Source organism: Indicator indicator, chromosome 14, assembly GCF_027791375.1.
Source record: "Indicator indicator isolate 239-I01 chromosome 14, UM_Iind_1.1, whole genome shotgun sequence".
Lineage (NCBI taxonomy): Eukaryota > Metazoa > Chordata > Aves > Piciformes > Indicatoridae > Indicator > Indicator indicator.
In genome coordinates this window covers 15,568,501-15,582,116 of record NC_072023.1, presented here as the reverse complement: position 1 = coordinate 15,582,116, position 13,616 = coordinate 15,568,501, and positions in this window count along the sequence as shown.

The window sequence follows — 13,616 nt, the reverse complement described above, 5'->3', positions numbered from 1 at the left end:
TCCCTTTAGGAACAGTATCTCTGTTCCTATCGTTGCCTTCAGAGATGGCACTCTCCAGGTAAAAGTTGATCTGGAATATTTCTTTGAATGTCCCAATTTGACTATGCAAAGTCATATTCAGGTGGGCATTACTTTCCTGTTTCAGCTGAATAAGACACCACAGTCATCAGATCAGCAATGCAGTTTTCAGAGATTTCAGGTCCCAATGAAGAAGAACATACAACAAAACTCATGAAAGACTTAGTGTCTCCTGAAATGCTAGTACTTCATGGATCAGGGACTCCATCAGGATATAGCCTCATGGTTTCAAAACAATAGAATTTCCAGTTTGAATAGTCCCTGCTCACCCACACAAGATCGCTGCATCTATTTATTCTGACCCAGCAGTGATGCAATCCTTGCTGAGTTTGCTAAGCTTCTAATGTCAACGATAGGTTCCATTAGCTAGGAAAGGTTGCTATCACTAATCCTACTAATAACAGCAACTTGCCAGGCCTCAGCTGCTTAATGGACTCACAAAATGCACACAGCTAGTGATTTCCTTCATTCTCTGTCAAAGCTGAGGTCAAAAATAATCTCAGGAGACCCCAAACTTGGCCTTTTCAAAATTTTGCGCTTGTCAAATATTAGTGCAGAAGATGAATTTTCAATGCAGGCACTGGGAGAGTAACAGTTTGATGTGTGCTGTGCCTCAGACTGATTCAGATACACAAACGTTTGTGTGTAAGCAGAATCAGAAGCACGATGATCCGTCGGTGGTGCTCACACCAATGTCAAGCTCCCGTTCAAAATGGACCCATATACCATTCTGAATTCATCCTTCGCTTTCTGTGTGCAAAAGCAATGAGGCAAACAGTAAAGTAATGCCATTTGCATCGCCTCCAACTCCTCTACAATTAGCTTTCCCTTTAACAGCCTGCTACAGGCTGTATTCACTGTAGGAAAGAATTGCGAATGGTGCAGAAAACCTATTTCCCCTCAGGCAAAGAGTGGGTCATAATTTTATTACTTAACATTATAAATTATGCTTTGCTTTGCTTTAAAGGTTAGAAAATGCAGTGAAGATTAATGACATCACTGTTAGCAATTATGACCCACCAAAATTCAAGTTTCCACAATAAGGAGGGAGCATTCTGAGTGGGAGACTATTTGGCTGTTGAAAAGAAATGACTTAGGAAGCAGCAAAGCCTGAGTCAACTGACAGAAAGCAATTAGAGCTTCTCTCCTGCACTTGGAAAACAGACAATAGTATAATTGGCTTGTACTTTCTCAAATAAACCAGTCAGACCATGCACAGAAAACATAACCATGATAACTTGTGCCAAACTGGAGTCACAAATCCTGTGAAACAAAATGGTAGCAAAGAAATATAGAAAGATTAAGGGCAGTAAGGAGACCCTAACTTCACAGAATCAGGTTAGATAGCTAGACTGGCAGACCACCTACAAATCATGATTCATAGATTCAGAGAATATCAGGTAGAAAGTGACTTCAAGGATCATCTAGTCCAACTTTTCAGGTAAGAATGCAGTTTAAAATGAGTTGGTTCAGCACCCTGTCAAGTTGTACCTTGACACCATATGGAAATCCACCACCTCTCCTGGCAGTTTATTCCAATGTCTCATAGTTAAAACACTGAAAATTTTTTTCTGGCATCCAGTCTGAATCTCCCCAGTAGTAACTCTTGTCCCTTGTCTTTACCATGTGGCTCTTTGTAAAAAGGGAGACTCTCTCCTCATGACACCCACCCCTTCATGTACTTGTACATGGTTATGAGGTCTCCCCTACACCTTCTCTTCTCAAGGCTGAACCTACCCTCAGGCGTTATATATTCTTTTTACTTTATGCATGTATATGCATGAGGGAAGGGACAAAGATAATTTATGGGCAGGCTGCACACACAGTCCATGCAATACAAGCAACACACCTGCAGTGCAAATAGAATATAATTTCCAAAAAGAGATGCTGGATTTAAAAGAAACTTAGATACCTGAGTACTAAGCGTCAGAGATACCTTACAAGGAGAAGTTGTCAGGTGCTGAAGATTTTTGTATAGTTCACACACAGTCTGGAACCCACAAGGTGTATTTTGAGTGTATATTCATAGAGGTAGCCAAATAGGTAATATTAATTAAGAAGTTACACCATCAGATTTTGTTGGCAGACCAGTAGCATATACCCTGGGAAAAAATACTTTAATGTGGAAAACATGATAATCAATCCAGAATTCCGTTACTAACTACCACCACTTTCTACCCACACTAAACCAGAAACCAGAAAGACAAAAAACCCACCAATGCCTCTTAAAAAAAAAAAAAGGCAGAAAAACAACAACAAAAATAAAGGAAAGGAAAATAAAGTATGATTCAGTTTACAGCCACTGTAGTATCCCCTCACTGTATCCTTTGTGGTTTGTGGGTTTGAAGCATTTAATTACAATTCTAGGGCCTTGATGGCCTTTTTTTCAACAATAGCACAATTAAATTAAATTTTATAGCTCTACTGACTGATCTGTTCTCCTTGCTTTTCTGCAGAGTTTTAGGGCCAAAATAAAAATGCTTTTTTTTTTTGTCACTGGCCAAAACAAGTGACATTAAATACTATCTGGAACAGGAGACCAGTGATTTTCAATTAACATTAAATAGGAAACTGTTTAATATCAATTGTTATTAAATGGGCAGATTAGCATTAAATTACTTCTAAATAGCATAGTCAAACTTTTCCATTAAGCAAACTAATATTAAGTGTGTTCAGTTTTTTACAGTATGTGCTATTTAGTCTCAAGTTTCCTCAGCTGAAAGATGTTTCCTAATCCATGGGCATTTATTTCATTTATGCCTTGTTAGCTACCAGCTCCATTCTATCTCCATTGTAAGTATTCACTGGATAAGACATTCTTGTAAATTTTGCTCTGTTTTAATTCTGTGGCTCCTGCCAAATAACTGTCCTCTCCTCTGAAACTCTGCTTTGAGCTTCCTCTCACACATGCTGTTAACAGTTTTCGGTTGTTCCACAGGATGAATTCATAGTGTTTGATGCATCTCCAGTATAAATGGGGGCAAATTACTGGCATCAATAAAACAGTTCAGCAGAGGCAAGAAACAAATGCAGAAAAAAGCCTGATATTGTTAAAAAGACAACCGTCCCATAACATACTCCTCAGTTCCAGGAGCCGCAAGTTCTAAGATTCAAGAATAATTTTTTTAAATGAGCACTGTGTAAATAAAAAATTGCTCATATATTTATTCATTGGAAAACCTTGCTACGAACTGAATAATAAATAGATATTGAGTTGTGTGGGGAGGGGGGAGAGTACAGGCCGTGAGTTTTATTCAAATGGAAAACCTGAGCGGAATATAAGCATTGGACCATATCTGAAATCTACATGTTCAGATAGTCTTGAGAAGAATACCAGACTCTGTGGCTCTGAGATTCTGAAGCCTTGTTTGTTGTGTATATTAACATATATCTTGAAATCTGAATTATTCATAATCAAAGAAGCTTGGGGTTTATTCAGTCACCAGATGGGCTATAAGCCAGAGTGGACAAGACCTCTTAGATCTCTGAGTCCCATCTTCTGTTCTTAAACTTGATAAAATTTATCTAACTACCTGAAAACTTAGCATGGGAGTGTCTCAAAAGAGATAGCTATGTCTGGCATCTTCAGTCTGGAACTGAAATATCTTCCCATAAAGGAACCAAAGGCATAAGTAGCGTATTAACAAAACCACAGTATAAATACATTTTTTAAAGAACTTTTCTTTTTTTCTCATCTAAAGATGATGAGTTCAATAGCCTAAACTCTATTTTCCAATGAGGTTCTGAAAGCCTTAGCCTGCATGTTCTCATATAAATGAGCTGGTTTCTTTGGAATAAGAAGCAATTCTTGCAGTCTTGCAAACATTTAGTCTTACTGAATTGTCTTCAGATAGGAAAAAAAACCCACCAAAAACATTATACAGGAATTTTATGCAAAACAGCATGTCCTGTGTTTGTGAAGTAACAGCATGTTAGAAAACTGGTGCGACAGTTTGATGGGTTTCCATGGAAACTGCTAGACTTGAATGCATGGGTGCACAAGCAAGCTTGCCAGGTGTCGCTTATTGGTTTGGAGGAAGGCAAAATCACATTTCCATGACAGCTATAGATTAGCTAAGCAAGTTTCTTTCCAAAGTGATGTACTTGCAAAAATAGATAAGCACCATCCAGTTTGCACTTTCTACAGCTAGCAGTGTAAATTGATCTCCCCTTGAAAAAGCCCAGATTGTGGTTTCTGCCAGCTGACTGTTTCACCCAAGATACTATGATGTTCTGCTGCAAGGCAATTTTCTGGAAAAAACTCATAACACAGCAGGTAGGATGAAGAAACCAAAATTGAAATGACTTATTCCCTCTAAGTGAACCACACAAGCATTTTGGACACCAGTGAGACAGGTAATAGAATGAACCACAAAAAAGGGTTCATTTGATAATCCTTTACACTCACTGCACTTGTCTGCTGGGCTGTTCTTTACAAATACAAATACAACCAGGCCTTTAGCTAGTGTAAACTGCCATTGCTTGGACAGAATCAAGTGTAACACCAACAGCTTCTCTAAACCAGAGATTTAACGCAGTATTCTTCAATGGACAGATACAGATTAGGAAAAGGGGACAGGCTGAATTATACCTGGTGCCTCATGCAAGCTTTCTCAGTGTGAGTATGTTGTCATCGTTGACTCTAAGTACAACTGACATTTGACTAAGCAATTCAAATACAAGAATGCCACAGTCACACCAAGTGAGAAAGAAGGTGAACAGTTCAGGGGGTAATGACAAGGATGTTCAGACCTCTGCAAAACTGTATAGGAATAAGATTAGGGTAACTGCTCCTGACTGCAGATTGATTTGCTTTTGGATCCAACAGGTAAGAAATACTTTCAGAAGCCACTTTAAAAATGCTAGGGGTATGTGAAAAAACATTTCACAGAAGTCAATTCACTAGTTCAGCTTACAAGATATTTGGTTTTATACACTAAGGAATAGTTAGGCAGAAGAAAAATGGGCTGTACAGAGGACATGCATAGGAGAAATTATAGCTATCCTGAAGAGCCTGGCCTAAGTCCAAAGAACACAGTGCAAGGGTAGAAACTGATATTTCATTGTTTTTCTAGGTTCATGAGTCTCTTGCACAGTTGGAAGTGAAATCTCTGTCAGTATATAAGAATCTTTTTAGAGTGTCTGGGAAAATAAACTTTTAGACAGGCTGCGTAGAGGTATTGTGCTCTGGGAAACAGCAAACCAGCGGTGAAGCTTTTCTGTCCACATCCACGTAGAACATAATTGAATCCGAGGAGCTTGCTTCTCTAAAGGGAATCTCCACTCAGAGTATTTACAAGAAACATCAAAGAAGAGAATACCATGACTTACCCAAACCAAAGAAAACTTTTAAGTACTTGGGTTTATTCCTATACAAGCCAGAACAGTCTAGCAAGTCACCAACTATGACATTGCCTAGAAGGGCTACTTTTGCACAACTGTTACTCAGATGGTGAGTTCAGATTTTGGCTCGCTACAGCTATTAATTAAAACCTCACCTAGAAGTAATTCAGCAGTAAATAGTTAATGGATCTTTAGACGTATATTTAAGATGGCATTGTACCTTTGCTCAGCTTCAGTGAAGGCTATGCACTTAGTCATTCCACTCAAATACAGAAATCTGGAAGACTACCTGTAGATATTTACTTATGGTCTGGATGTCTGAACTGCTAACATACTCACTGGCGATCTAGGGCTCACAAATTTATCTACATACAGATCCACAGGGCTGCTTCAGATATACTATGGTATTTTTCCCAATTTTTGTTTATATGCAGAAGAGCACAGGGTTCCCTTGTATCCTATTTGCCAGAGAAAATATGATACTTCAGGTAGCTTAAAGGAATTTCTGTTGGATAAGATATTTACAGAACACCAGGTAAATAAAACACTGATTTTCCTCTAATTACAATGGGTAGTTATGCATCCAGCTCACACAGAGGTATCTCTTTCAGATGCCTGCTGTAGGTGTCGACAATCTAGAGCTGAATATCATCCTTACTTCCAGCCTCTCTTTCCAAATCACAGATACTTGCTTATGCTTAGCCACACACCAAATGGTATCTTCAGCATCATGTATTCATGTCAATAATAAGTGATTATTTTAAAAAGGGTGTATTTCACCTAGGAGTCTCCTAATTATATATGCATATGGCTTTATATTAAGACAAAGATACTCATTTAAGATCTCAGCTTAACACAGTCTAACATCAACACTCAATGGAAACTTCTTAAAAATACTTCCTTGCTGTTTGACAAATGACTCTTTCTCAAAACATATATCTCCAAGCTGCATACATTGTCTAGCAGCCTGAAAACAGGACAATGGAACAGCTTTGGAAAAGGCACAAATAACTGTTTTGTACCCACATCCATTACAGCATATGGTACTTTTCCATTCTTTCATTTGACTAAATCACAGCTTCAGGATGAAATGATGAGACAAAAAGAAGCCTGTACAAATGTATTTAGTGTAATGGCTGTATGAGCTGACTCTGGAGAATCTTGCATGTTTGGGCAATTTTTTCTTTTTTGTTTTTTTTCGTGACACTAATTTTGTCTCTAGCTTCCTATAATACATAATTGATATGGAAATTAAAACATGAGTGAAGATCAAACAAAAAAGTCACAATACTCAAACTTTGTTATTCTTCCTTCCCTGGACAATGTAATTGATATTACAGCAACACAAACTCAGTTACACTAAGCAAATATCAGAGTCTGAAACCAAAGACACAACACTGGACAACAGGATGCTGGCTGAAGGTTTTGCAGGAGAATTTTGCATTTGTGAAACCTATAACTTTACATATTTCTGAAGCCAAAGTTAAACCAAGAAGCCTTTTTACCTCAAAGTACTATATTTTTTTGAAAGCGAATAAAGGACAAGAGCTGTCAGCAGGACCCCATAGCTTTCCTTTGTGTTACATGCATGTAATGTTTTTTTATAGTTCTTACCTCATTACTGATAAGAAGCCTTTATCAAATGGGAGATTCACTAACCTCCTTTTTCTTAACTGCAAAAGGTATCTTGCAATCCTTTCAAGCCTACCAGAAAGCACTGGTCACACAATGGGGCTCCAAATATAGCACAAGGGTTTTCTACACGGGATTTAATAATTGTCTCCATGGAATAAGAGTAGCAGAATAGCACATGAAAAAAAAAAATTACAAAAGCAAGAAGAGAAACACAAAATGATTCTGCAAAAGTACATTGAAATTCCCAGTGCACATCTGAGTTTTAAGAGGTCTAAACTCACACTCTTACAGACATGTGTATCACCCAAATGCTGCAGTCAAATGAGAATGTCTCAGCATACAATGCCCTCCCCTTTGGAGACAGTTACTCAAAAAAGAGCCTTAGCAAAGGTTTCCACAAAACTAAAACACACTTTGAATTCGAGCTGTACAGTTTTCACTCAGACTGACACAAGACACTGTGAAAAAAAATCTTTGTGTGACAGCAAATTAATCAGTTCTATAAATAATGAGTCAACCAGAGTGATGACATTCTTGTCTTTATTGCAACACGACAAGAAGCTGATCAAGCACTACAGAACACCATGGACTTTGTGCAAGTTCTACTTCATAAAATGCCCCTCTGCTGTTTTGCATGGATTTTGCAAGGGACAGGAAACACTCTTACTGAAATAGTTATTTCTGCAGATGTTGAGCAGGGTTTCTTCTGGGAAGGACTGCACTCATGAGGACATGGGAGCAGCTTGCATTTTCATGGAAGTTCCACTTGGAAAACAGATACATTATTATGTGAACTGGTAACCTGAATATGGAACACAGATGTGCACAATATAAAATGTACATTCAGTTTGTTTGATTTAATTCTTCAAAGTTAGCCACAGCTGAGGTGCCTCGGGAATAGAACAATCATCAGGAGCCAGCTAAGGACTTGCAAATGCTTTGATTCATCAAAGAACTACCCACATACTTTTTGGACAGATGGATGCAAAGTCTTAAAACAAGTACATACTTAAATGTTGGCATGTACTACAAATCTTCTAGAAGTGGGTCACAAGCCAGTAAGAAAAGCTGTCCTATGTTAAACTCATCTGGGAGTCATGTACTCTGTTGCAGCTTTATGACACGTGAAGCCCAGTTTGGGAGAATAGTTTCCCCAATGTACATGAAGATAGAGTTCACTTCTCAGTAACACTTCATAACCATAAGCTGTTCAATTAAACTTTGACTGCAACAGGATTCTTTTAGATTGGTTTACTGCATCACTCAAATTCATGCAATCATAGGACTCCTGGCTAGATGGTATCTCTGAATGCCTCAAGTTCTGACTCCCACAAGAAGAAGGGCTTCTGCCAACACTAGATCAGCTTAGCTGTTGCTTTGCCTAGATGATCTCTGAGAACTTCCAAGGACAGAGAGTTTCTGACCTCTCTGGGTTCCAGTTCTGCACCACTCTCCAAATGAAGAAAGCATTTTAATGTCTAATCTGAACCTCCAAAGCTGCAACATGTGACTGTCACTCCTTGTTACACCATATGCCACTGTTGAGAAGAGTTTCTCTCAGGCATCTGTAGCTCTCGACCAAATTATCTGTAGGGTACTGTTAGTTTGGTCCATAGTATCTTCATCAAGCTAGGATAGCTCAGCTCCCCAACATCTCCTCCAGCTCCAGGCCTCTGATCATCCTATTAGTCCTCCACTTGACCCTCTCTGGTCTCCTTGTCTCTTGGGCTGCAGAGTCCACAAACTGGAAACTCCTTGAAGTGCAGCTTCACCAGTGTCTAATTATCAGCTGCCCTTGTACTGCTGACCACATTGCCCCTGACATTGACCATTTTGCAGACTGTGTTGTTTAAGTGCGCTGCTAACTCACAGACTGGCATCCCCTGTCATGCCCAGGCCCTTTTCAGGAAGTCTGTTCTCAGCCTGCATTGATGCCTTCCCAGGTATAGAGCTTTGCACTCCCTTTCTTTCACTTCCTGAAGTTCTTCACCCAGTACTTAAGTTCTTTGATTTGTAACTCTGCTGTTCAGCATGTTAAGCATTCCCCTAGTTTAGCATCATCTGCAAATTTGCTAAGGGTATGTTCTGTCCCCAAAGTTGAGTAATTAATGTTAATACAAGCTACAGGAATTAGTACTGATTAGATGTTATTCTGTGGTGCTCCCAAAGCTCATGTGAGAAAAATGAAACATCCCAGTCAGGATTTCTAGTTGTCAAGAAACATCCAAGTATGGAATGCCAGAGTTCACAAAGCAGAAACATCTGCTGAGTAGTTCTTGCTTTTTGCAGCACAGTGTACTCAGAATGAGTGCAAAAATGAAGAGAAAAAGACATGCTCAAAACAAATTAATGAGAGCAGAACATTGGCAGGCTGGACAGCATTTGCCATTTTAATTTTGTCTATAGCATTTTTATTCTAGCTGAGTTCTTCACTGTGAATTTATCCTCCCAAAAGAACAACGTATGTTTGAGGTATGTCGATTATAATTCTATTCCAGATACAGCAAGTCTATACTGTGCCATCAGAAGATAACACTTACAGGGGCTTGCCACCAAGAGGTTCCCATGAATCCCTTAACAATTCCTATGACTTGTAACTGAGTTTGTTCCCCTCTGCACATTAGCCCATATCTCTTAAAAATCACCAAGGAAGGATTGTATGCTCTTCTGCTGAACACAACTGTGCAGCTTTTCCCACTTTTTGCATGAGGTCACTAACATCCACACTGCCTCTGCCTGCTCAAAGCACGCAGTGGCATAAACTGCCCTCCTTGCGTTAATAGTTAATCCACAAAAGCTGAACAGCTACAGCCAGTTTTCTTGGGGCTTTCTCTATTCAAATGCCCTGAGGCATGTGGAAAAACAGTTCAATCTTTGCTCTCAGTCAAGTTGATTTAGGCTCATACATAGCAGTGTTTTAAATCACCTGGCAATGATTTGCAGGGAAAATAACTTTTGTTTCCTTAGAACTGCTTTTGCTTGATTACTGGAAACAAAGCTGAGACACATTTTGTGAAGTATCTCTGCTCAAACTAGGCTAAAAGACCCAGTGAGTACCTAGAGAGACAAGAAGTGATCAAGACTGCTTTTCATCTGAAGCTTAATGCAGGCTGAGGTGTGACAGTAACTTAGCCTTTTATAGTAAAATTTGGCCTTCAATAAAGAGAACTGATTAGCCTAGAGCCTTACACATCTTCCATCACAAACAACTGCAAAAGCATTTCACCACAATGAACAACCCCAGCAAGAAGTAGCTCTCCTCAAGATGAGGTTTTGCTCTGAAATGCTGAGTCAAGGAGAACCTGAGAAACTCTCCTTTTACCCCAAGAATACACTGCCACGTAACTTCCCCAAATATAGCATCTTCCCTCATTTTTCCTCAACTCCTTTCTCAACTTGGTGCTAAACTGTTCAGTCCTTTCTTGCAATGTAGAACATTTACTCAGATGTGAATCACACACGCAGGGGAGAACTCACTACCAAAAAAAAGCTATTGCAGAGGGCTGGATTACATTTGTTTTGGATCAGGGCTGAGCTTAAAGCACAGGGCACCTTGTAGACTCTGACCAAAGTGCATGGGGAAGTCACCTATCTCCTCTAGGCCTGTCCTGTGCTAACTGCTGTCACAGAAGGCTTCTTTTGTTTGGGTTGGCTTTTATCAATTTGTACAAATTATTCCTAAACTAAGTCTGTATAATACATGAACTCACTGGTTCATTTCCTTGCCAGTGCTGCTCAGCAGAGGTTGGTGTATAAAAGCTGCCATCAGCTATTGTCAAATCAGAAATGAGAAATGTGATTTTTTTTCTCCCTACTAGCTATGAATCAATGCTCTACTGCTTGTTTATTGAGTTACAGAATATTGGCAAAATGATGCCATTATGCCCAAGGAATGTTCTTTCAAATTTTTTATAATGACAGTGCACCTACTCTAATTATGTAACTGCACTTCCTCTGAATTGAGGCAACCTGCACTGTGGGATATCTCACAACTGAAAAAGTAAAGTGATGCCAGTGTTTCGATCACAGACAACTGACAGGCAGAAGGGAAGACAAGATGAAAACTGCCTACAAGTATTTGCTCTAGTGTGCTCTTCCTTTGTGTTCCCATCTTCATGGTCTGCATGTTTAGTCCCAAATGTCTCCTCAAAGTACAAGCTGCTTTTCCTACCCCTGCAGTTGTTCTCAGCAGGCTCCTTTTGGCCACTGCTCCCACCAAGCCCCTTCCCTGAAGAGCACCAGCTTTGGTCAGCCATGCTCAGCTCCCTCTACCTTTGCTCAGGGTTTCCCCAGCTAGGTACCAGGATCAGGGAGCCACTTTACTGCAGTTCAGCAGTTTTGGCTATCTTCCCTGAACATAGGTTTACATTTCTCCAGACCTATGAGGTTAACACAGGAAGTTATGATTAGGATCTTGAATAAGGATTAACCAGGACTATATGAAACACAGGGCTAGCACTGAAGAATGTAGTAGAGACATAATATATTCAATCCTTTGAAAGACAAACCAGTGTGTAGAAGAGAGACTGACTTTCTCTCACCTACCTGCAAATGACTACAACATGGGATAGCTGGAGATGAGCTAGGTACATCAGACTGTCGCTGCAGCAAATAGAGGAGATATAGGCACTTTCAGAGTAGCAGTCCTATGAACCTTTTCAGTGCTTCCTTTTGAATGAGGTAAAGTGTACTCAAAGCTTCCCATTGCTCCTCACAGTCTGGAAAGGAGGCCTAGGGTGATGCTGCTGCAGATCACTATATGACAAGTTGTTCTTTCAGCTCAGAACTGTGTTATTCAGAGGTGAATGGTTCAAATGGAAAAAGAGGAAAGGATTTCTGAAGAGCCTGAAACTGTGACCCTTCTGGCGTATTCAGCTTACAGGAGCTGGATGGTGGCCAGGAGAAATGTCCTTCTGGAAAGCTGATAGAAGAATTGCTTCTTCTACAAGTCCTGCCCTGTCACTAGCAGGTCCAGAAGCTTTGAGCTCCTGGCACATAAAAACCAGAGGTCAGGACCTGGGGACAAGCATATTGAATGAAAAAGAAATGGAAGTCCATCTGGAAACCCAAACCTGGAGAAGAAGAAACTGTTGGTGACGAAGAATAATAACCAGTGCCCCTAATGGCTGTTCATCCAGTGACACGAATGTGGCATACAAGTTTGTCAGAAAACTGCAAAGAATCTCTGGACCAAGATGATTCCTGAGTGAATTCTTGCTTCCTGAAAGAGAATGAATCTGGTATAAATTAGTATTAAGCTGCTACAACTGCTTCTGATTAAGAATTAACACTTGACTACTGAAGAGAAACTTGGCTTCTATTTGCCATCTGGAAAGGTAACTGAGAAAAAAAGACAAGGAGAGAGATATTTTTCCAGCTGTAAACTCAATTACTGTTCCAGATGGTGGCAGAAGAAAGTCACAATACAATCACAGAGTTTTGCCATCCCTGTGCATTCTGATGACTGAATGTTACTTCGGGCTTGCTTTCTGCTGCAAAAACAAAAGGCATCACAATCAAAGAGGCAAATAAGTTGAAACCTTGCTGTTACAAAAGCAGATTGTTTTCTGCAGATCTCACTTTTCATTTAGTGTCTGATCCCCACTCTGTTCATGTAACCCATAAAAAAATATCACCTTTCTTCTTTAATATGTCAGCAGTTCTAATTGCACCTGGCAGGGAACTAGAGACCTGCACAAAAAAAAAAAAAAAAAAAAGGGTAACAAATCAGGAATGTCTCTCCAAATCTCTCCATTAAGAATTGTCTAAATGATATGAAAGAGTAAAGTAAGAAGAAGAAGACATTGTTCTGGTCTAGTGCTGTCATGCAGTGAACATCAGAACGCAGGATGACGCCACCGGTGTAAAGGGGTCCAGATCTGTTACTGAACACTAACCTACAAAACTGTTTGGTTACCACAGTTTTGCATATTGCATGGCAGAAAAGAGAAGCTCCCTTCCCTTCACTAACTCTGCAGTGACAGTTTTTAGACTCACAACAATATGTTTGTCTTAGGAATATAGCAGTCTCTTCCTCTGTCTGTTCACCAGGCAGATCCAGGCAGACGATACAGAGGAGCAGGCCAACTGGAGCCACGGTATTAATAGCTGTGAAGAAAAGAACATTATCATGTCTCATACAGTTTTGGACAGATGGCAAGCTTGTAGCACAGCAATCCTTCAATCCAGTTTCAGCCTATAAAATAAGTCTTCTGCCTCAAAATAAAACATACCAAATAATGACTCAGGACCCTCTGCTTCCTCTCCAGGGACAAGTCTCACTGTAGAATTAAGTTTCCACATTTCCTGGCTGTTCAAATCAGCAACTTTTCTTACAATGAAACAGAAGATTTATCATCATATCTTTCTGTTCTTATAGCCATTTCTTTCCTGTTGAATGTGACTCCCTCTGCTCCATTTTATGTGCCTGCCCTCCTTCGATTGCAAGGTGTCTGTGTGAGCCCCTGCATAACGCAGTAGCTTGCAGCAAAGCTCTTACAGGAAAAATTCCTCTTCTCCCTCCCAACACCATTCCCCCAGTGTCTGTGAAATCTCAGCAG